At 44.3% G+C, this 21,597-nt stretch overlaps 1 protein-coding gene and 1 pseudogene across 4 annotated transcripts in view; both read right to left on the bottom strand.

Annotated features, from left to right (window-relative positions):
* FOXO3 (forkhead box O3) overlaps positions 1-21,597 on the bottom strand; it is a 114,373-nt gene that overhangs the window by 43,467 nt on the left and 49,309 nt on the right. The window lies entirely within an intron of this gene.
* On the bottom strand, positions 1,795-1,925 carry LOC114231219 (U4 spliceosomal RNA; annotated as a pseudogene).

Below are 21,597 nucleotides of genomic sequence, written 5' to 3'. Positions count from 1 at the left end.
ACTGATTCATCCCCCATGACTTAGCCCAAACTTTCTAATGAGGCAATAGGTCAGCATGTTCCAGAAAACAGTGCCACAGCTAACTGCCTCTAATCTGACCTCCTTACCTCCATCTTTCCTGACCCACCAGGGCTTCCCTCCCCGCCCCGCCGCCATGTGAATGACAGGACGCACATCTCTAACAGGAAGGGAAGGCCCCCTCTCGCCTTCTGCAGTGTGGCTCTTGACATGTATAAGAACACTTCTTGCTCTATTGTGATATATTTTAAGCAAACAAAAAAAATTATACACAATGTAACACCCACTGCTTGACTTTAACAAATCTTAATATCCTGCCATATTTGCTTCAAATAACTTTTTTTTTAAAGAAATAAAACACTACAGATACAGGTGAAATACCCTGTGTATCCCCTGCTCATTCCATTTCTCTCTCACCCTCCTCATAGGTAACCACTACCTTAAAGTTAGTATTTATTACTTCTATAAAATTTTTACTACATAAAGATATATATATATACATATATAGATGATATGTAATAATCTTTGAATGTTTTAAAACTATATAAATGGCACCACACTGTCTATAGTGAAGCAAATTGCATTTTTTGCTCATTTTTAAAAAAACAAACAAAAAACTTAGATGTGGAGTTTCCAACATATGCAAAAGTCAAGTGTTATTACAAATCCCCATACACTCATGATCTGGCCACAGGACCGATCTTCTTATATCTACACTAGAGGCCCGGTGCATGAAAATTCATGCACTGGAGGGGGGGGGGTCCCTCAGCCCGTCCTGCCCCCTCTCACAGTCCGAAAGCCCTCAGGGGCAGGAGGCGACCCAGTGGTCAGGGGAAGGCAACGCCCCATCACACCTCTGCTGCTGCCACTGCTGGCAGCACAAGCCTTGGGCGGCCCTGGGCAGTTGGGCTGAGGGGACTGGGCGCCGACATCTTGTGGCTGTGGGCACCACCATCTTTGAGGGTGTGGCAGTCAATTAGCATATTCCCTTCCTTATTGGCTGTGGGTGCTGCCATCTTTGAGGGTGTGGTGGTCAATTAGCATATTCCCTCTTTATTGGCCATGGGTGTCTCACCATCTTTGAGGGGGCAGTCAATTAGCATATTCCCTCCTTATTGGCTGTGGCCGCCGCCATTTTTGCGACGGTGTGAGGGTCAACGAGTATATTCCCTCTTTATTAATAGGATATTGAACACAAGTCGACTAGCTCCAGGACCCACATACAACAACCCACACTGCCTCCTTAGCAAAAGGACCACACAAAGACATCATATACTTGATGAATGTTTGGAGGCAATCAAAACTCTACTAGCGAGTATGTGATAAAGTCCGAGTAATGGAGCCAGACCGAAGGCTGTATGTGAACTGCTCTGGGCAGCTGGTTCTTAGCTCTATGGTATTCAGCTTTTCCTTTTAAGAGGTCACAATCAAATTGTGTAAGAAAAGTAACAAATAGTATATAGGTAGACAAAAGCCATTCATTTATTACTCCAGCTTCTTCCCCCTCAACTTGACCCTCAAGAGCCACTTCTAACAGGGAACCAGAAAAGAGTAGATCATGCTCTTAATGCCACACACACATGACCTTCCTTTCTCTTGAGAATGTGGTGTCAGAGTATCAAAGAGCTCATTGTATTGCACGCACAAAGGGGGGCACAGAATTGTAATGACCTAAGCATTTGACCTTCATGCAGTAAACGCATCAAAGCTTGGTCCAAAACAATTTTCGGTCATTTATAATAGAACTTGGCTTTGAAAGAAGAAATGCCATTTTTCTTTTAAGAACAAAATCCAGAATTACTCAGCAGCTTTCTGGGCTGTGTGTGTGTGTGTGTGTATTTTACAATTAGCAATAATCACACCTTGGATAAACCTCATTGGCTATGATACTGCCATTTTGCAAAGCTTGGGCTGTATATATTAAGTGCTATGGATTTTATAAACATACAACTTGAAAACAATCAGTTAGCAGATAAGATAAATATGGGGTGGAGATTGGGGAGAGGAGACATTTATGTAAAAAAAAAAATCACTGTAATATGGTAACATTATTGCATAGGTTTTTAAAATGGTTTTATAGAGGCCACACACACAATTTTAAAGTTTCAACTTTATTCTTGATCAAGTGTAAACCTCTCCGTAACATGCCAACAAAAGAAGGAAAAGAAATACTCAGGTGTACACCAGACAGCTGAAGTCTTTACACTGCACTGTTCCCGTGCCCTAACCTTAGATGGGTCAGGCAGGAGGAGGAGATGGAGAAACAGAGCCGCTGGCACCGGTGAATCACCGGTTCAGACATGGTGACAGCGTTCTCTTTTACCATGAACCTCACTTGCCTTTTGTGTGCCTCAGTGACTAGATATGGGAAGTTTCAGGAATGTCTGCAGGTCCCATCCTGGCCCAGGGGGACTATAAAAGGCACGGAAAGCAATAGTATGCAACCTCGGATAATACAATGCAGCAGGGGTCAGTGGAGAGAGAAGAGTTGCTCAGGAAAGAATGACGGACTGGCTGTTGCATAGGAGAAAGTATGATATTTCTGTACTAACTCTTTTAGAGTGCTAACATTTCAAAGGCTTCCTAGGCAATGTCTTTTTAAAAAATATATATTTTATTGATTTTTTTACAGAGAAGAAGGGAGAGGGATAGAGAGTTAGAAACATCGATCAGCTGCCTCCTGCACGCTCCCTTTTAGGGATGTGCCCGCAACCAAGGTACATGCCCTGGACCAGAATCGAACCTGGGACTCTTGAGTCCGCAGGCTGACGCTCTATCCACTGAGCCAAACCGGTCAGGGCCAGGCGATGTCTTTTGATACCAGGTATTTACTGACTGGCTAACTCTTGACTTCCTGGTCCCTGGTTTGACGTTCCTTGCCCTCCGTCACACTGCTGGCCACAGTCTGCTGACCAAAAGAAATGGGAGGCAGCTGGGACCACGCTAGGTTCGCCTCTGTAGTCCCCAGAGTGCCTAGAATTGTGTCTTATCCAAACTCAGTGCTCACAGATAAAAAGTTTGTTTAATTAAATAAAGGAGGCTTCCCCTGGTGTGAAGCAACGTGAAGTACACAGCACTGCGCAACTACAAAGGCTGAACCTAAATCTAATCACGCCTCTAGAGCTAATTCCCAGTTTGGAAAACTTAGGCGATAAAGGAACAAGATAATGACACCACAAGAAAACAGATATGTCCAGAATGTGGGACAGTCTGCGGAAGCGTATCCCAGTTTCTGCAACAAGTCAACAGCAGAAAAAAGAACAGAGGAGGGGAGCTAGGGACTGCTCTTGATTAAAAGACATAACATCCAAATCCATGTGTGGACCACATGTTCAGATGCTGATTTTAACAAAACAACTGTTTTAAAATAACATACTATTTTTTTACACAATTAGAATTTTTTTTTTTTTTTTTACTATAAACCGGGCGTTAGATGATACCAACACACTATGGTGATACAGCTGTCATAATGGGGGCGGTGGTTATGTACGAATGTCTACAGCTTTCCAAGGGGTACCCCAAAGTGTGTAGAGGTGAAATAACATGCCTAGGAATTGCTAAAATTCTAAAGAAGAAAAGCAAACAAAAGTATAGATTAAGTAAATGAGGCAAAATCTAGATAACTGTTAAAATATGTACTCTATTATTCTGTTAGCCTTTTTTTCATAAACTTTAAGGGGCTCAAAACAGTAATTTCATGCGTAAGCTAAGCAAATATTTTCAACCCTCTCTGACCACATTCTCATACTTATCAGTGAGGTAGTTTGAAATACAAAATGTTCCTAGATTCTCACACTTAAGATATTGATGAAAGAGAAAATGGGAGGACACGGGTGTGCAAAAGCCCGTGTAATGCCCAGCAGTCAGTACCTGGGGAGGGTCTGCTCCTGAAAACACCTCGAAATGAGACATGTGCTTTGTTTGGCAAACAAAATCAGCTTTCTTTTCTGATTACCTCTACTAAATATTTTTATAAGGATAAAACTTTTATTAAAATATATTTTTATTGATTTGAGAGAGAGAGAGAGAGAGAGAGAGAGAGAGAGAGAGAGAAGAGAAGAGAAGAGAAGAGAAGAGAAGAGAAGAGAAGAGAAGAGAAGAGAAGAGAAGAGAAATCATTTACTGGCTGTCTCCCTCACACAATCAATCAGGGCATGTTCTCTGACCAGGAATTGAACCGTGAGCTCCTAGTTCATAGGCTGACACTCAACCACTGAGCCACATCAGCTTAAGGACAAAACTTTTTACATACTATCAGATGAGTAATAAACAGTAATGCTGTAAGCAGTATCCATCCTTAGACAGTCTGTTCAGCAGCCCACTGACACGTTTCCTGTGCCAGGAAGGACAGCAATAACTAGAAATAAACAGTAATTCCAAAAGCAGTGTCCTTAGGCACTGTGTCTTCAGCACCCCTCTCCACATTTCCTATGCCAGAAAGGACCTGGGCCCCTGGAAGCAACTCTGAAAGAGAAATGCTGACAAGAACAAAGTGGACGAAACTCAGGCAGGGTGAGGGGGGGCAGGAGGTACTTCATTGTAGCCATAGCACCACACTTTTCACGCGTTTACTATCTAAAGATGCTTGAAGACAAGTGCTACTTTTTATTCATTAAAAAAGCCTGAGAAAACCACAAAAAATATATTTACTGGCTTCTGCAAGAAAAAAGTGTATTTTTTAAAGATGACAAAACAATCATTTAGAGAGTAGAAAAATCCTAAACCAACACACTATCCTATTTTCAGTTAAATCAGTTACCCTCTTTCACCCCCAACCCAACCCCCCCCCCCCCAAAATAAAACCCAAAACTGCACATGGATGGAAGAACGTGGTGCTTGTAGAGCAGAGGTGTAACTGACCAAGCGGATGTGTGAGTGAGGTCTGCACCCCCACTCAGGTCTGCATCCACAGTGCAGGGAGGAGTCGGTCTTGCTCCCATCACACCCAGGCGCCCCGCACATCATACAGGGTGCGGCAAAAGTAGGTTTACAGCCATGTGTACATAAAACAGTTTATACCTGTATGATTATTTATTAATCATTGTATTATTTTCCATACTAACAACTGTAGACCTACTTTTGTCCAGCCCTGTACATATCTCCACAGTCCTAACTACTTCAGTCTTGTCTTCTCAAAACCAGAAGAGGACAAAAAATATTGATATCCATGATGATAAACTAAGTGTCACAGATTTAGTTTAAGAAAGCAGTACACTTTAATGTATTTTAGAAAGACCGCTATTACAATGTCTAAAATAAATGGGTTTGGGCACTTATGCTTTAAGAACCCAACAAACCTCTACCCAAGAAAAGGAATAAAGGATGATTCTGAAGCTCACGATTATTTTATGCATTCTAATCCATTAACTAACAAACACAGCCTTTTTGCAAGGGATCCTGGAGCAGGAAGACAATGATCCTTGGTGGCAACGGGGAAGAAAAAGGAAGAAAGGAGCGCAGAGTTTGAGAAAGTCTAACAGAGCTTTTCCTTCTCCTCAAAGTGAAACGGGTCACAGAGGTAGTTACAGAGAAGCGCTCGTAGAGAAAGCAGGTGGGAACGTAGAACCGGGTGAGCCAACAAAGACAGGCCTTCGTCACAAGACAACGAAAAATTAACGTAACAGGACAGACGATTCTGCCTTCTACCGCTCCCTCCTCGCTCCGAAGCGCAGCAGCTCAGGGGATCCCCCCACTAGACACACAAATGCCCAAGTGCTCCCCAGCTCAACCAGGTTCCAGATGTCACTCTGAACACCCAAAACGTTCCAATTCCCTGCAAATCTCACAGCCCCAGAGGCATCCATCCCTCAGGCACTTGTCTCCCTCAGATCGAAGGCACCCTCCCCACTTCCCCTTCATCCACCCCCACCTTTTTGTCTCAGCCTCATCTCTGGCCATCCCTGCCTAACACTCTATCTTCTCTAGGTTATTCCTTGTTCTTTATTTTCACCCTTCTGCCCTCTTTCTCCCTTTGTCTTCAAACCTGCTCTTCCCTCTATTCCCTCCTCTTCACTCCTTTCTCACTCTTTGTATGACAATGATTCCCACTCTTACTTGTACCCCACCCCCGTTTCTATACCCTCCCCTTCCTCCCCTCTCCTCTATACCTAGAAGGTTTCCCTGTAGCCATCTGTCATCTATGACCAAACAAGAGGAAGCAATCTGCTCTCAGAAAGAGCCCAAAGTTTAAACCAATAGAATATTTAAAAATTGGTCATGTTAAAAAACCTTTCTAAGTCTTCAAGAATGACTTAGAAGTAGTAAGGAGACCCCCCCCCGCCCCCATAGCTTAAGGTGGGCTTTTCCTGTTTCAGGGCCAGAAGTACAGAATTTATATAACCAGGCAAACGTCTCTAAATCAACCCCCTGGTCTGTGTGTCTAACCCTTTTATCATGGGTTCACAGTCAAGGCCACAGGGATTCAGGGATGAGAATATGATCTCTTTTCATGGTTTGCTATCTAAATTCCTATCAAAGGTGCTTAAAGACAAGTGCTACTTTATTCATAAAAACGCCCGAGAAAAGCACATAAAGAGCAGATGCTTCACTTATTTAATGTCTCCTGTCAGGAGGGAGGGGGAAAAAAAAAAAAAAGGCAGTCTTCGTTAAGATTATAGAACAATCGTGCTGAAAGAGGTTTCGCCACGAAGCAAAAATATCACCCAGCTAAAGCTGTTACTGCTTCCTAATCCCTTCTGAAAAGCTAGAGTACGTGCTTATAACATTGCCGTCCTTAGACTTCACAGCGCCATCCAAGTACGAAGTGCGGGATAACCGGTGGGAGGAGAGCAATAAACAAAACCCCCCTCTGGACAGAAACCGCCCACTACAAAACCTCTCCGTCCTGGCAGCTCTTCCGTCCCCCCGCCTGATTCCACTGGGTCTCAGGTCTAAAGAGAACCCCCCACAGGAAGGCACCGGAAAAATCACACAACCCTCTCCCCAACCTTACTGCCTTTCCTCCAGGTCCGAACTGGAGAAGGTCTTACCGCGAAGGGTCCTTCACAATCTGGAGGCAGCGTTATCTCTGCCCCTGGAGAAGCTGCCTGCTTCTCCTTCCATCTCCTTGGCCCCGGATTACTGCTGGTGATGACGCTGGTACCACCACCAATAGTGAGGGGTAAGTTTTCATGTACTTTTTGCTACGAACTATGTGAAGCACTTACTATGCATAAACCCAGTGTCATCAGTTGGTATTTTACCTATGAGAAACAGCGCTTGCTCAAGGTTCTCAGCCAGCAAGTCAAGGAGTTGCGGAATGAAACCCAGGTCTGTCCACTAAGGCCCTACCTCGAAACCATGACACAACCGTAGACAAAAAGGATCCTCCATGCCGCCAAACCAGCTCCAGAAGTTCAAAGGTCCCCTGGGGATCAGAAGACCACCAGCACTCCCGGTGCAAAAACCTTTCACCCACCCAAAGTTCCTCCCCGTTGCCTTTGCCTGCCACTGCGCCTAGTCGGGGAGGAAAGAGGTGTCCTCCCCACCCTGTCCCAGGTGCTGTCCCACTTCTGCCTAATTATGACTGGCTGAGAGTGTGGGTTTAAACTCTTTCAACACCAAGGAACCTGCTTAGAACCTGATGGAGCCTCCGTCCTCTTACCTGCCCCCACTCATGTCCTGGATGAAGCAAATGAGCCCGGAGAAGTCATGCACCGAGCAACACAACTCCAGGGTGAAACACACCTTCCCCCACCACTCCCCCCAACCCCTGGGGTGACATTCCTCTCAAAGGACACCACAACGTCCAGCCCCTGCCGGTTCTTCTCATGTGGGGGGAGAAGACCGAGAAGGTTACTGTGGATTAGCCATCAGGAAGCCCCTGCTGAGCTCATGCATTACCTTAGTTACACACAAGCCAGAGACTGCACGCTCTTGCTTTGGAGGAGGGAGAGGAGTTCCCAGAGGGAATTAGACCCAGGGGCAGGGACCAAGTGGTAAGAATGACCATGGTTATTATACTGAGCACCCGCCAGTCTCTGTGCTGGATGCTTTGCAGGCGTATCTCGCCACCTTCTTAATCCTGTGAAGTTCTCATTAGGAAGAGGAAACTGAGGCTTAGGGACTCTACCTCCCAAGTAATTATAGCACTTACTGGGTGCCAAACTCCACTCTCAGCACTTTAGATGTGCATATATTGACTCATTTAATCCCCACAACAGCTCTACGAGGTAGGCAGGTGATACTATCACCAGGTGACCAAACTGAGAGAGGTTGTCATTAAGCACTGGCCCCAGGTCGCGCAGCTGATAAGTAAAAGAGTAAGGATTTCTTTTTTAAAACTTACCTTTATTGTTGAAAGTAATACAGTTGTACCCCTCCCCCCCACCCCCATTGACTCCTTCTAGCCTGTCCCCTCCCCCCACCCCAAGCCTTCACCACACTATGGTCAGAGCCCATGGGTTGTGCATGTATGCATATAAGCTAGCTCTTGGGTTAATCTCTTCCCACCCACCCCCACCTTTAAACCTGGGCACTCAGGCTCCAACACCCGGGCTCTGTCCCGGAGCGATACTGCAAACACACGCCTGGGGTTTTAGTCTGTTTTGTTTTGTTTGCTTGTTTATTTTGGCTGTTATTTTTCCAACAAGACTGCAGGCTGTAGGAAGACAGGGAGCACTTTTCATACCCCACTCCGCAATCAGTATCGAGATCCAGCCACGACAGGGCTGTCAGTGAACCGCTGAGTCTGGTGCAACCCATGGAGGGACCTGACTGCTGGGAGCATCTTGCAGCTCCACTGCCCTGACACACTCTCCAGGTCCTCCCACCCCTCAACCCCAAAGACCCCTGGCAGCCGGTGTGTGTCCATTTGGGGAATATGTGAAGGCAGGCTGGTACATGCTGAAAACGGTCCAACACAAAGACCGGATTCCTTTACTCGCCACTTCCAATACACTAGAGAGCAACTCGAAGCAACTGGGCTGCCACATCCTGCTCCATTCTCCTGCCTCATGTCCACAAGAGCTCAAAGCCCTCCTTCTGGCTAGACCCAGGAGTGCCTCCATCAATCAGCATATCAGCACGCACAGGGGCAGGGACGGAATGACCAACCAACCCGTCCTACAGTGTATAGAACACACCTTTGGCCTGATGTTCAAGGCCTCTCACCGCTATAGAACAGTGTATAGAACACACCTTTGGCCTGATGTTCAAGGCCTCTCACCGCTATAGAACAGTGTATAGGACACACCTTTGGCCTGACGTTCAAGGCCTCTCACAGGCTATAGAACAGTGTATAGGACACACCTTTTAGCAGACCTGTTCCCCTCTCTGCCTGGCGTTCCTGCTGCTCAGTCATTTATTCTTGGGGCAACTATGTATGGAGTACCCACCAGACTGGTACACCAGGCTCTCTGTTAGGGTCCAGAAATACAGGTTGCCCTCATGCCACCTCCTCTGTGAAACCTTCACAGATACCCCTCATTTTAAGTATATCTGGCTGACAGTGAGTTCTGTCAGAGTATACAGATTTTAAAAATCACTTAAAATCCTAATCAAAATGCTGGAATGGCCAGTTTGGGAACAAAATATTCCAGATTAAAGAAAGCAAGATTATCCTCACAGGACATTTACCTTGAAATATGCAGAAAGGTGAATGTTGTTTTTTGTGTGTTTTTTTTTTAAATCCATGAAATCAATGATTCCTAGGAACAACAAAATCTGAGAAAACAGAGAACGCTGAACCACTCTAACTTATAAACTGATTGTGTCAGTCCCTCCCTGGCTATATAGTTGTTCTTTGTCTCAAAAATCAATGGCCTGCCTGTCTATCTCTGATATATGTGCTCAAGTCATTAAGAAACCGAGGAACACGATTAAAATATGAGGTGTGCCTTAAAGTAGTGACAGATATTCCAGAAAATTGCCAGGAGTAGGTACCGTTAATAACCTGGGCTGACACCTCAGTAAAGAAAGCTAGCATAGAGATCACACTGTTAACACCGATTTAAATTCTACCCGGGCCAACTGATATACCTTACCTGTCTTGTACCACAGAAAAAGAAGAGGGTTACGCATGAGTGAAATTTTCAAATAACTAACGCTGACTTTTCAATGCCAAAACACGGAAACGTTAGCCATTTTAAAAGAGCGCGCTGGGGGTAACGGGCACTGGACGTCCAGGGTCATACTGAAGTGTGCTCTTACACTGAATAGACTCAGGCTCCTTCCTCTCCTCCAAACCTGCTCCGAGCAGCTTCCTCTCTGCAACCCTAGCCCCATCCCCTTTTAACCAGCTGTCTACCAAGGAAGAACGGAAAGGAAAAGCAGATAACGAAGGTGGTGCAACACACCAGCTGAATTTAGACACAATTCTCAGTCCATGTGCTCTGGCCTCCCTTCCCAGGAGGTAAGAGGCAGGGAAAGGAACCCTAACATACGTGTGACAGGGGAGGCCCCACCACCTCAGCGGCCCATCATCTCGTTGAAGCAACCCAGCACACAGTAATACTATTTCTATTTTGAAGATAAGGTAAATGGGTGCTGACAGAAAGGTTCGCTCATCCAAGATCTCACAGCTGGCAGGTGGCAAGGTGGAGTGGGGTCCCAGCCGTCTTACCCCAAGTTGCATTATCCTCCATACACCAACGTTGTGAAGGCCTTGCCCGAGAACCTGACGCAGGCAGTAGAGCGTAGAATTCTGCTCGCCACAGGTTCCCAGAAGAAGGATTTCTTCACTTTTAGAGAAATAAATCTTTTCACCATTTTATGTATCCTATATTTTACCATTCTATATTTAGAACTTAAAATATGCCCTGGCCGGCTGCTCAGTTGGTTAGAGCGTCCTTCCGATACACCAAGATTGCGGGTTTGATCCTCGGTCAGGGCACATACAAGAATCAACCAGTTAATGCATAAATAAATGAGACAACATATCAATGTTTCTCACTCCCTTCTTCCCTCTTTAAAATCGATCAATTAAAGAAAGAACTTAAAACTTATTGGTTAGTGCAAATGATCAATACAGTGAAGACAAGTATCTCATACCAACCACACAAATGCCTCTTTAACTGTGGTCCTATGAGAAACCTAGGATCTTCACTAGTTCACATCTACAGACCTAGAGAATGAAATTAATTGCTAGGGCTATTCAAAAGGGGAGACCTCTCACATAATAATCTAACGAAATTATTACTTCAATCATATTTTAACATTAAACAATTGAGCAAACTCACTAAAATAAGCATGGAAATGTTAAGAAACTGAAGTTTTCCCAAGAAACCAAGTAACAATTATGAAGAAAGCCATAACTGCAAGTATATGCTAGTGCACTGTATACAGCTTTATCAACACTCCTGCTTAAACTATAGCAATTACCAGATAAACTGTTTAAACGGCGTGTGTTCAGTGAATAAACTTTTCACTGAGTCTGTAAAATGTCAAGGAACTACAAACATAATGAGGTGTAAGGGAAACTCCAGTACCCATTTCCACTCGGTTGAGGATTCACTTGTGATTTCTTTGACCTCCACTTCTATGCATAGAAAAAGAGCTTATTTTGAGAAATATAAAATACTTCTAAAGTTTCACCGAATGCAATACTAACTTTAACTTTTTATATTTTGATTATTCCCTTCAAAAATGAAGTGACACCCTAGCTGGTTTGCTCAGTGGTTAGAGCATCAGCCCACGGACTGAAGGGTGGCATGTTTCATTCCGGTCACGGGCACATACTTCGGTTGCAGGCTCAGTCCTTGGCCCCAGTCAGGGCAACCAATGGAAGTGTCTCTCACACAGATGTTTCTCTATCTCTGTCTCTCCTCCTCCCTTTCATTCTCTCTAAAAATCAATGGAAAAAATGTCCTCGGGTGAGGATTAATAACAAAAAAAAACAAGTGACAATTTTAATTTTCCCAAGCCCACATACAAGGTGTGCCCTATAACTACAAATAATCTTTTCTAAAGACTGCCCTCATCCTGGACCCATGGCTTCCTTCTTGCCACTATTTATTAACCACACAACCTACTTACTGAGAAATGTGATAATTGCTCCCTTCTCATTTTGAAATATAGCTATAAAACCTAATCCTCTCTTGTACTTCCTTGGATTTGTGCACAAAGAGCTGTATCTTTCTAGAATAAACAAATAGATTTTTAAAAATTTTTATTCTTTTACTATTAGTCTATCCTAAGAAATGCCTCATCAGAGTAAAGACAGGAGATACACCCTACACTTCATCATCCATGGGCTTCTGAGCCTGGGGCTCATTCACAAGGGAAGCCCTTAGGGCCTTAGGAAACCCAGGGTACACACCGTTCCCCAAGGCTGAAGGAACTCCTCCCAAAGAACATTCCCAAAATATCCAGCAGGTTCATGGGAAGAACAGAATTCCCTTGTCCCTGCTGCCCCAACACTACCTTGCGATGCTTTTGTCACCGTGCATATACAATCCAGATACCAGAATCTTGGTGGCACATGACTCCTACCTGCCATAGTTCCACTGAGGAACACAAATTTCTCCATTACTTCTAATTCCATTGGACAAACCAACACAATTTGTAGATGGTTCTCTTATTTTTTTACCTGAACGGAGAAAACACTTGTACCAACTGCTCTTAAAGAAGGAAACAGTAAGAACGGCACCATGAAAGGAGGAGGGCTTTCCTTGCGCCCAGTTTATGAACCCACAGCCCGAGACCCGAATTTCCTTCCTTCCCACTTCATTTTAGTCGTTGAGATCATTTACTCCTTCATGAAACTGCACAAACCAGTGTAACTTTGTTACAACTGTATTCTCTATGACGTTGGGTGGTTTGGACGGATAGATTCCTTTGTCTTTCTGGAAAGAGGCCATGTGATTTCATACAGTAACGACATAAAAAAAAAAAAAGCAATAAATACCCAGGAACAAAAGTCTGACAAGGCCTGCCCGGGAAAAAAACCAACAGGCTTTTCCACAACGGAGGCCCAGGCCCAGGGATGCACAATGGGGCTGAGCCGGTGTCTGGGCCGAACCTGAGACAGCCCTTAGCTGTCTCCAGGGAGGAACCTGGAGGTGGCAAGTTCCCCACCCAAACGGAGGAGGTGAGACAGCAGGGGAAGATTTACATGTGCAGGTGGGTTCACAAAACCCTACCTGCCACAGTCTCTTCCACTCGCCCACAAAATGGCCTACAACTCCCACCCACACGCACCCATGACCCAGAAATCCTGGAAGGCAGGCCTCGTCTAAGCTCCCGATGAGGCACTGAGGGCTCGGGGTGTCTGCCCTGAGCCTTCCTGCGGGCTGCCTGGGAGCACCACCGACTTCTCCCCAAACCAGATGCTGGAAACCACAGCCGATTCTGGTAGGTTCTGAGGCAGGATGAGAAAGGGCACCGTGCCACAAAGCAGAGGCACCAGCACCTGCCCGGGCTCAGGCCTCCTTTTCAGCCTCTCCCGTGCCCTGGAAGTGGATGGCCCTCCTGCTGCCTCCGCTGTAGCTCAGGAAGGGGGTACGGCCTTTTTTTTTTTTTCTAGAACTCCAGAGAAGCAAGTTTCTGACAGAATGCCTGAATGGGGGACACAGCACACAGGGGCTCGGCCCACAGACATCACACAAAATGAGTCACTTCACCTACGCCTGCTGCTGGTGCTGCTGCCAGCGCTGCCCGGGTAAGCGAGTAAGGCACGCGGGTCCGCGTGAGCTCTGCGGGAACCGGACGAGTAGGATTGTCACAGCAACGAGGACAAGCAGTGCAGTAAGAATGCTACTGCTGCCATGTGTACTGGCTCCGTCCCTAGAGGAGCAGAAGTCCCCTCAATGTCTCTGTGCTGTGGGGAGAAGGAAGGCCAGGGAAAATACTGGGAAGGGAAAGGAAGGGGAGCAGAGGTGTTGAAAAACAGTCCTGGCTGCGTGGCTCAGTTGGCTGTAGCATTGTCTCATGCACTAAAAGGCTGCATGTTCAATTCCCAGTCAGGCACATACCTAGGTTGCAAGTTTGATCCCCATTTGGGGTGTGTTCGGGAGGTAACTGATAGATGTTTCTTTCCCTTTCTCTCTCTCTTTCCTTCTCTTTTCTCTTTATAAAATCAATGAAAGCTATCTCCTTGGGTGAGGATTTTTTTTAAAAAAAAGATGCTGAAAAACAAAAACACCCAAAAAAATGAGTGGGGGGAAGATCATCTCAACTCAACCCTATCCTCTAATTCTCCACAGGCAAGAGCTCTTTGCTCTGATTTGATCTCAAATGGAAATTATATGGACAAGACCCAGTTTCCTTCTCCGAGCTGATTCAAGTGAACTCTCATGCACAAAAGCAAATCTCAAGACAGAAAGCTCCCGCTCTCCCTAGCTCTCCTGCTCTCCCACAACCATTTCTCAGTTCCACGTGCCTCTGCCTCCTCCTTCCCAGCTCTCCAGACAGCGTACTCCTCAGTGGCATCCCTACCACCACAGAAGCATGACTGCATGAGACCTGAGGCCGAATTCAGGGGAACTCCATCCAGCACACCCTACCAGGAGGCACTGCCTCCCTGGCAAGCACACACGTGGCCCGACTTAGGGGAGATAAAGGCCTCAATTTTCTCCCCCACAAGTTACAAAATGGCTTGTATCCCTCTCAGGCTTAAGGTAAGGTTCACCAGCCTTGGCACTCCTGGCATTTGAGCTGGGTACCTCTCTGTCGGGACTGTCCTGTGCAGCAGAGTAGACTTAGAAGCATCCCTGGCCTCCACCCACTAGACTGCAGTAGCCACTCCCCAGTAGTGACCTGTGCGCACACAGCCCCATCCATGTTGAGAACCACTGGCTTAAGATATCACTTCTGCATACTCTCTTTATAAATTTCAGTATTTTTACAGGGAGAAGACAGACATGGACTGCTACAAGCTACTCAACTCTTTTGTGTGAATTAATCTTTGCTCCGAGAGGCATACAGCCAGATAACGATATGATTACCCTGCAAGGGCTCAAGCTTGGTGGCAGGGCTGAGGGCTGAGGTGGGGGGGCGGGGGCAGAGGGGATGGAGAATGCTGCCAGTGGGAAACACACTTCAAGAAGAAACAACTGACGCACCGTTCACAGCACAGGACTTGAAGATGCCTTTCCCCCTATTTATAAGGGAACAGAACCAACTTCAAGTCTGTCTTATCCGACAAATACAGACTTGACCCTGTAAAAAACCTACAGGACCTCATGAAGACTGAACTTCACCAAACACCCATGACCAAAGGTCAAACTGGACTTGGCCAATGAAATGAGCCCAAAATTCCAGCCTTTTTGACTGAAGTGAGTCTCTAGAAGCATCTGACAAGCACCTCGGTGCCCCTCATTGAAAAACTGCAGTAGGTGAGACACAAACCTATGGTGTGGAGTGATTCTGTGGGTGGCCTCACAGACACTGGGACCCACACTGAGAAAAGCAACCAATAATTACCATTCTAGGACAGTGGTCGGCAAACTCATTTGTCAACAGAGCCAAATACCAACAGGACAACGACTGAAATTTCTTTTGAGAGCCAAATTTTTTTAAACTTCTTCTAACGCCACTTCTTCAAAATAGACTCGCCCAGGCCGTGGTATTTTGTGGAAGAGCCACACTCATTTGTGTAGGCCAAAGAGCCGCATGTGGCTCGCGAGCCGCGGTTTGCCGACCCCTGTTCTAGGAGGTCTAGATGATACACAAAAGAATAAAACATGTTTCCTGCCCTCAGGCTGCTGACAGTCAATCAAGCTGGGAAAAGAAAAGGTTAACTGCACATTCAGCATCCTGACCACCTAATAGCAGCAGCTAAGATTTACTGGACGCTTGCAATGTGCCAAGCTCTATGCAAAGCACTGTATACCCATTACCTCTTTAATCCTTTCAACAACCCTATAATATAAGGAGTATTACCATCCCCATTCTACAGCTGAAAACAAAAACAAAACTGCGGTTCAAAGAGACTAGGTGACTGGCTCAAAGTCATACAGCTGATAATGGGACGTGGATGCAAATCCAGACTCATTTACAACCACGGTGCAATGCTGTGCTGAAGACAACACTGCAGCAGTGTGGAAGGGCTGGAGCTCAGGGAGTTGGGAGACGGCCGGGATTCTCAACAGAAAGCCAAAGACTGGGGCTGGCGCAGGGGAAGAAAAAGTGTCTCCAAGACTCAAAGTTCTTTACAAATTAGCTCCCTGTCACCTCGCAGCCTCACCAGCTATTCGCCCAAACACTACTGCCCACAGGGAAATCCAAGTCTTCCCTTTAAAGGCTTGGAAGTCGCAGTGAGCGGGGAGCTTCAGACAGGCACAAATGAAGGCCAAGGCTAAGGATCACCCTTTCTGGGTTTAAAACTTCAGTTTGCTTTCTACCACCATACCCATCTCCGGGTCAGCAAATCTTCTTCATCCCGTGGAGCCATAACTCCTATGAAAGTCCACTGGTGCTATGCACCCACTTCCCAGAAAGACAGCCACACACACCTTCCCCTGCATGACATTTGAAGAACACATAAAAGGCTTCTACACGTTACAAGGTCAGGAGGATGTGAGCACCTAACTTGGGCCTACGTTGGGATTTCACTTTTTCAAAGTGTTTATTCAAATGGCCTATCTACTCCTTCCAAAGTGGGTTTGTACCGAAGAGAAATTGGCCAAGGTGGTGAGAGATTTACTCCAACAAGTACTCACTACAGTAGCTGGGGTATATCGTGCACCACACATACATTTAATTCCTTCTTCTGGATGTTACCTTGTTGATTGAATTTTGAACACGACTCCTTAAAATGACCAAAGAAAGCCCTGGCTTGGCTTGATGGCACTGGATGCCTTTGTGACTCACACAAGCAGTCAGCAGGCAGCTGGCTCACTCACATGAGCGGGGGGGTTCCCAGTGTCACCCCGACGACTTGCCATCATGGGCAACTCCTAGCTTTTCAGGCAGAGCAAGGACATACAAAAGTCTGGTTTCCAAAGTGCCTAATGGTGATTACACTGGTTTGGTGATTCACTGAGTAGTACAGGATGTGCCCAATTACACATTCTATTTTTTTCCGATCTTATTTCATAAACTCAAATTTCACAATAACATAGATTAGTCTCCATCCAACAAAATTATCCAACTTGAACAATTGAAATAATAATTGTCCACAAAACTCTTTTTAGAAATGAGAGTATACATAGGACATGGTCTTAATAAGACATGATATAATAATTTTAAAATGTTTTGGTCATGTCCTTCATTCAAACATTTCAAAAGTGCCTACATTTTGGATATTCTGAGAGGCCAAGGACACAAAGAGAGAATCATTTTCCGAGTGTCAGTAATAAAACACTAAGCAGCAAAGATACCAGACAGGCCCTCTATCAAGTAAAACAACTTTTATCAAGTAAAACATTAACAATATTAATTTTTTCTTCTCTACTCCCACCCCAGATCTAAGACTACAACTTGAAATCTTTAGGAAGAAGGGGCCAACAAAAGCAGCTGTTGAAAAATAAAATTCTTACTATAAACAAATGATTAGTTCTTTCCAAAATAAGTAACAACTTGGTGTTCTCATCCTCAGACTCAGAAACATGGCTTCTTAATTCAGATGGTCCCAATCCCACCAGGAAAGCATGATGCCTTCCAACATGCATAGCCCCTTCCATCTGCAAAGGACTATGGGAGAAACAGTGGCCTGTCTGCAAAGAGCTGGTAACTTCCACTTTTAGGGGAAATGTCTATATCCCACATGGAATAAACTGAGGCCACTTACCACCACATATTTTCCTCCTAAAGAAACTGCCTCCCTCCTCTGTGAGGAAACGACAGACAAAAAGTTATGTACTGCTCAATGGGTTAAGGAAAAACGTTTCACACATAAAAACAAACCAAAAGGCAGCATGATACCATGTGAGACCTCTCAGCCAGGAATCAGTCGATGATACTGTGCATTCCTGGGCTCCTGAATGCAAACATGGTCTGGTTTTCTGACCCCCAAAATATAATGAAAGGATTTAACTAATGTCCAAGTCTTACAGGGGACACTCTGAGAACTGGTTTAGGAAACGAACGAGGCTCTGAGGCAAGGAATGCTACTGAACTGTTCTGCTCTAAGAATGACCTGTGGAAGTTCCCTGTGACTCCCAGCAAACCTGCTCCTGTAATTTAACCTGTAAGGAACCCAGGCAGGTTTAGGAAATGAAGCTCCACGAAGGTGGCGACATGTCTTAGCTTGGCATGCACGAAAGACTCATTTGTCAGGCTTTGCAACCAAGCTTAAGTGAGATTTAGGAGTAAGACACGCCAAATTAAAATTCTTAAGGACCATTAATCACAGCCTCATGACTTCATATACAGTAATACAACATATGCTTATGTAGGTCTGGTCTTTATTCTTAATCAGAGGTATTAGCCACAGCCTATGGGAGGAATTGTTTCAAAAGTGGGACAAGCATGGTCCAGCCCATTCATTATTTTAAATAATTAAATCATACAGATATGGCTATGAAATTTTTGTTATTCTTGGATACAAATAAACAGATGGCCAGTAAGGAAATGAGATCAACTTTGCAGCTGAGAATATACTATATTCCACTTCCAGTTTCTGAATGTCAAAGCTTAGGAGGCACATCCCAAGAATCCAACTGGTAACCAGAGCATGAAAATTATTTTTATTCCACTGGTTTGGCATACTCCAACTGCTAAGAAGTAGGAATAAGGAGAAGTAATGCATAGCAGGGCACCAAGTACTCGGTGTGTATTCAATAAATATCATTTGGATGACGAAAAGGAGCAGTTACTCAAACAATGGCCACCATATTGAAAATTCAGGGCCTCTCTTCTTCAAATCACAAGCATCCTCGGTTGGAAAGTAAAGGTGCCATGTCTGTGCTTTACAGGCAGGCTTTCTGCCTTGGCCCCACCGTTAACACAAACTCCTCCCCAAGAGGCAGTTCCCAACCCACAGCACGGAGAAGGGGGAACTCAAGAGCATGGCAGTCGCACTGACTTGAAGAGACAGAGATCAGAATCCAGGTAGGCCGAGACAGCTAGTACTGGCAGGGCAGCACACCTGGGAGGAGGGGGAGCCCAGAGGGGCCCTAGCGTCTTAGGCTGAGTTCCGATCTGTGTGAGAGGAGACTACGTCAAGTCAGGGAGAGAAGCACCAGAAAACGGTGTGTCCAAGACGTCCCAGAGTTCACACAGGGCTGGCAATAGTTCATGCTTCCAGAGGCAAATGTGGAAATAATTCGTAATACACATGGTGTCGGATTAAAATCCTCAGAAAAGTATCACCTTAGTATTGAAGCCAAGTCATCCCTAAACTAAAGGTTGCTTTGGACCTACCCTAACAAAGCCTAAAAGTTAGCTTCAAAATGACACAACTGACTCCCAGTATCTTAACTGCATGCCAGAACCAAGTCCAGCACTATTTAAAGAAATACAACAAAATCTAGCACCTAACAATGTGTATCTGGTACCCAAGCAAAAATTATCAGGAATGCAAAGTAAGAAAAATAACCCATAACCAAGAGAGAAAAAAATCAATCCACAGAAACAGATGCAGAAATGACAAATGATTAGCAAACAAGGGCATTAAACTAGTTAGTAAGTTGGTGTAGCTTCTTTGGAAAAGTTTGGCAGTTCCTCAAATGGTTAAACTGAGAGTTACAATATGATCCAGCAATTCCTCCTAGATAGATATAGTAAGTCCTCGTTTAATGCTGTCAAAAGGTTATGTGACTTTAAGCTAAACGACATATAATGAAACCAATTTTACCACAGGCTAATTGATATAAATAAGAGTTAAGTTCTTACCACATCTCATCAACATGATAACAAAGTGATATTATTTAGGGACTTAGGTTAGAAAGTATAAGGTACTATGTCTTTGATATATAGGCAGAATCCCCAAAAGAAATGAAAACATATGTCCACACAAAAACCTGTACACAAATATTCCTACCAGTCGTACTCATAATAGCCAAAAAGCAAAAGCAATCCAAATGTCCATCAACTTATGATTAAAATGTGGTATATCCATGTAATGGAATATTATTCAGCAATAAAAAGGAATGAAGCACTGATACATGCTACAACCTGGATGAACCTTGGAAACATTATGCTAAGTGAAAGAAAATAGTCACAAAAGACCCCATATTATATTATTTCATTTACATGAAGTGTCCTAAATAGCCAAATCTTTAGAGACAGAGAGATTAGTGGTTGCCTGGGCTGGAGATGAGTGAGACAGAATGGGGAGTGACAGTTAATGGGTACAAAGTTTCTCTGTGGGGTGATGAAAATGTCCCAAAATTATACTGTGGCGATAGCGGCACAATTCTATTAATGTACTAAAAACCATTGACTTATACACTTTAAATGGGTAAATACATACCAATGTGAATGTCTCAATAAAGCTGTTAAAATTTATTATAAATATACTTCATGTAGTAAGAAGGCAGAGCAAAAGGAAGCAGAGAAATAGAAAAAAAGCAATTCCAGTAACATTTATATCTGAAATAAAAAGTACACTGGATGAGATTAACAGCAGATTAGACATTGTAGAAGATCAGTCAACTTTAAGATACAATAAAAATTATCAAAAATAAAGCACAGAGAGAGACTGAAAAACAAATTAACAGATTATGTAGGCAATATTAGGTTGTCTAATATGTGTAACTAGAATCAAAAAGAGAGAGGGAGAGCACAGAAAAAAATCATTGAAAAATAATGGCTAGATAGAAGAATATCATGTAAGAAAAAATATCCTGTAAGTAAATTACATCTAGAAAATTAATACTTTAGAAAATTAGTTGTAATGCTAAAAGCAAGACACCCATGAAAAACACACAAGGTTTTAAAACAAGCCAGAGGAAAATCATTTGGGCAAAAAATGATATAGGATCCCAAGTCAGATTTATAGAAAATATTCCTTTATTAACTTTTGGTCGAGAATATGTTTGTATATTTTCAGAAAACAACTCCAAGACCATGTGGATTCCAGCAACAGAGAGGAATCGACAGGACTACTCCAGTCATGAAGACAGAAGAGAAGCAGTCCAGAGATGGAAGACGCTGACGTGGCCTTCCCATACTAGCAGTTAGCAGCTGTGTGTCACTGCAGGTTGCCCAGGACCAAACCAGAGAGAGTCGGACCTGCATTACCACCATTTGTCCACCATCCAGAACTGAAATGTCAGTGCTGACATGTACACATAAGGAACTGTTGGACATTGAAATTGGGTCTCAAAAGAACTGTTGGCCCAGAAAGAAACTCACTACAGACTGATTCATTTGCCTGTCACCATAACCATTATTGCTTGTCTCATTTTGGGTTCTTATAAGTGTATTTCTAATAGCACATGATCTCACTCATCTAGGGGAAATAATGAACAACAAAGACTGATGAACAAGAACAGACCCAGAAACAAGGAGGCATGGATCAGACTGTCGGGCCTCAGAGGGAGGGTAGGGGAGGGTGGGGGTAAAGGGGAGAGATCAACCAAAGGACTTGTGTGCAAGCATATGAGCCTAACCAGCGGTTAAGGACAACAGGGGGGTGGGGGCATGTGTGGGGAGGGTTGTGGGATGGGAATGAGGGGATGAGGACAAATATGTGATACCTTAATCAATAAAGAAATTAAAAAATAAATAAAAAAATAAAACAAAAAAAAAGAAAAA

Source organism: Eptesicus fuscus, chromosome 10 (genome assembly GCF_027574615.1).
Source record: "Eptesicus fuscus isolate TK198812 chromosome 10, DD_ASM_mEF_20220401, whole genome shotgun sequence".
Lineage (NCBI taxonomy): Eukaryota > Metazoa > Chordata > Mammalia > Chiroptera > Vespertilionidae > Eptesicus > Eptesicus fuscus.
Note: the sequence above shows the minus strand (reverse complement) of the source record. Positions and strands in the feature narration are given on the sequence as shown.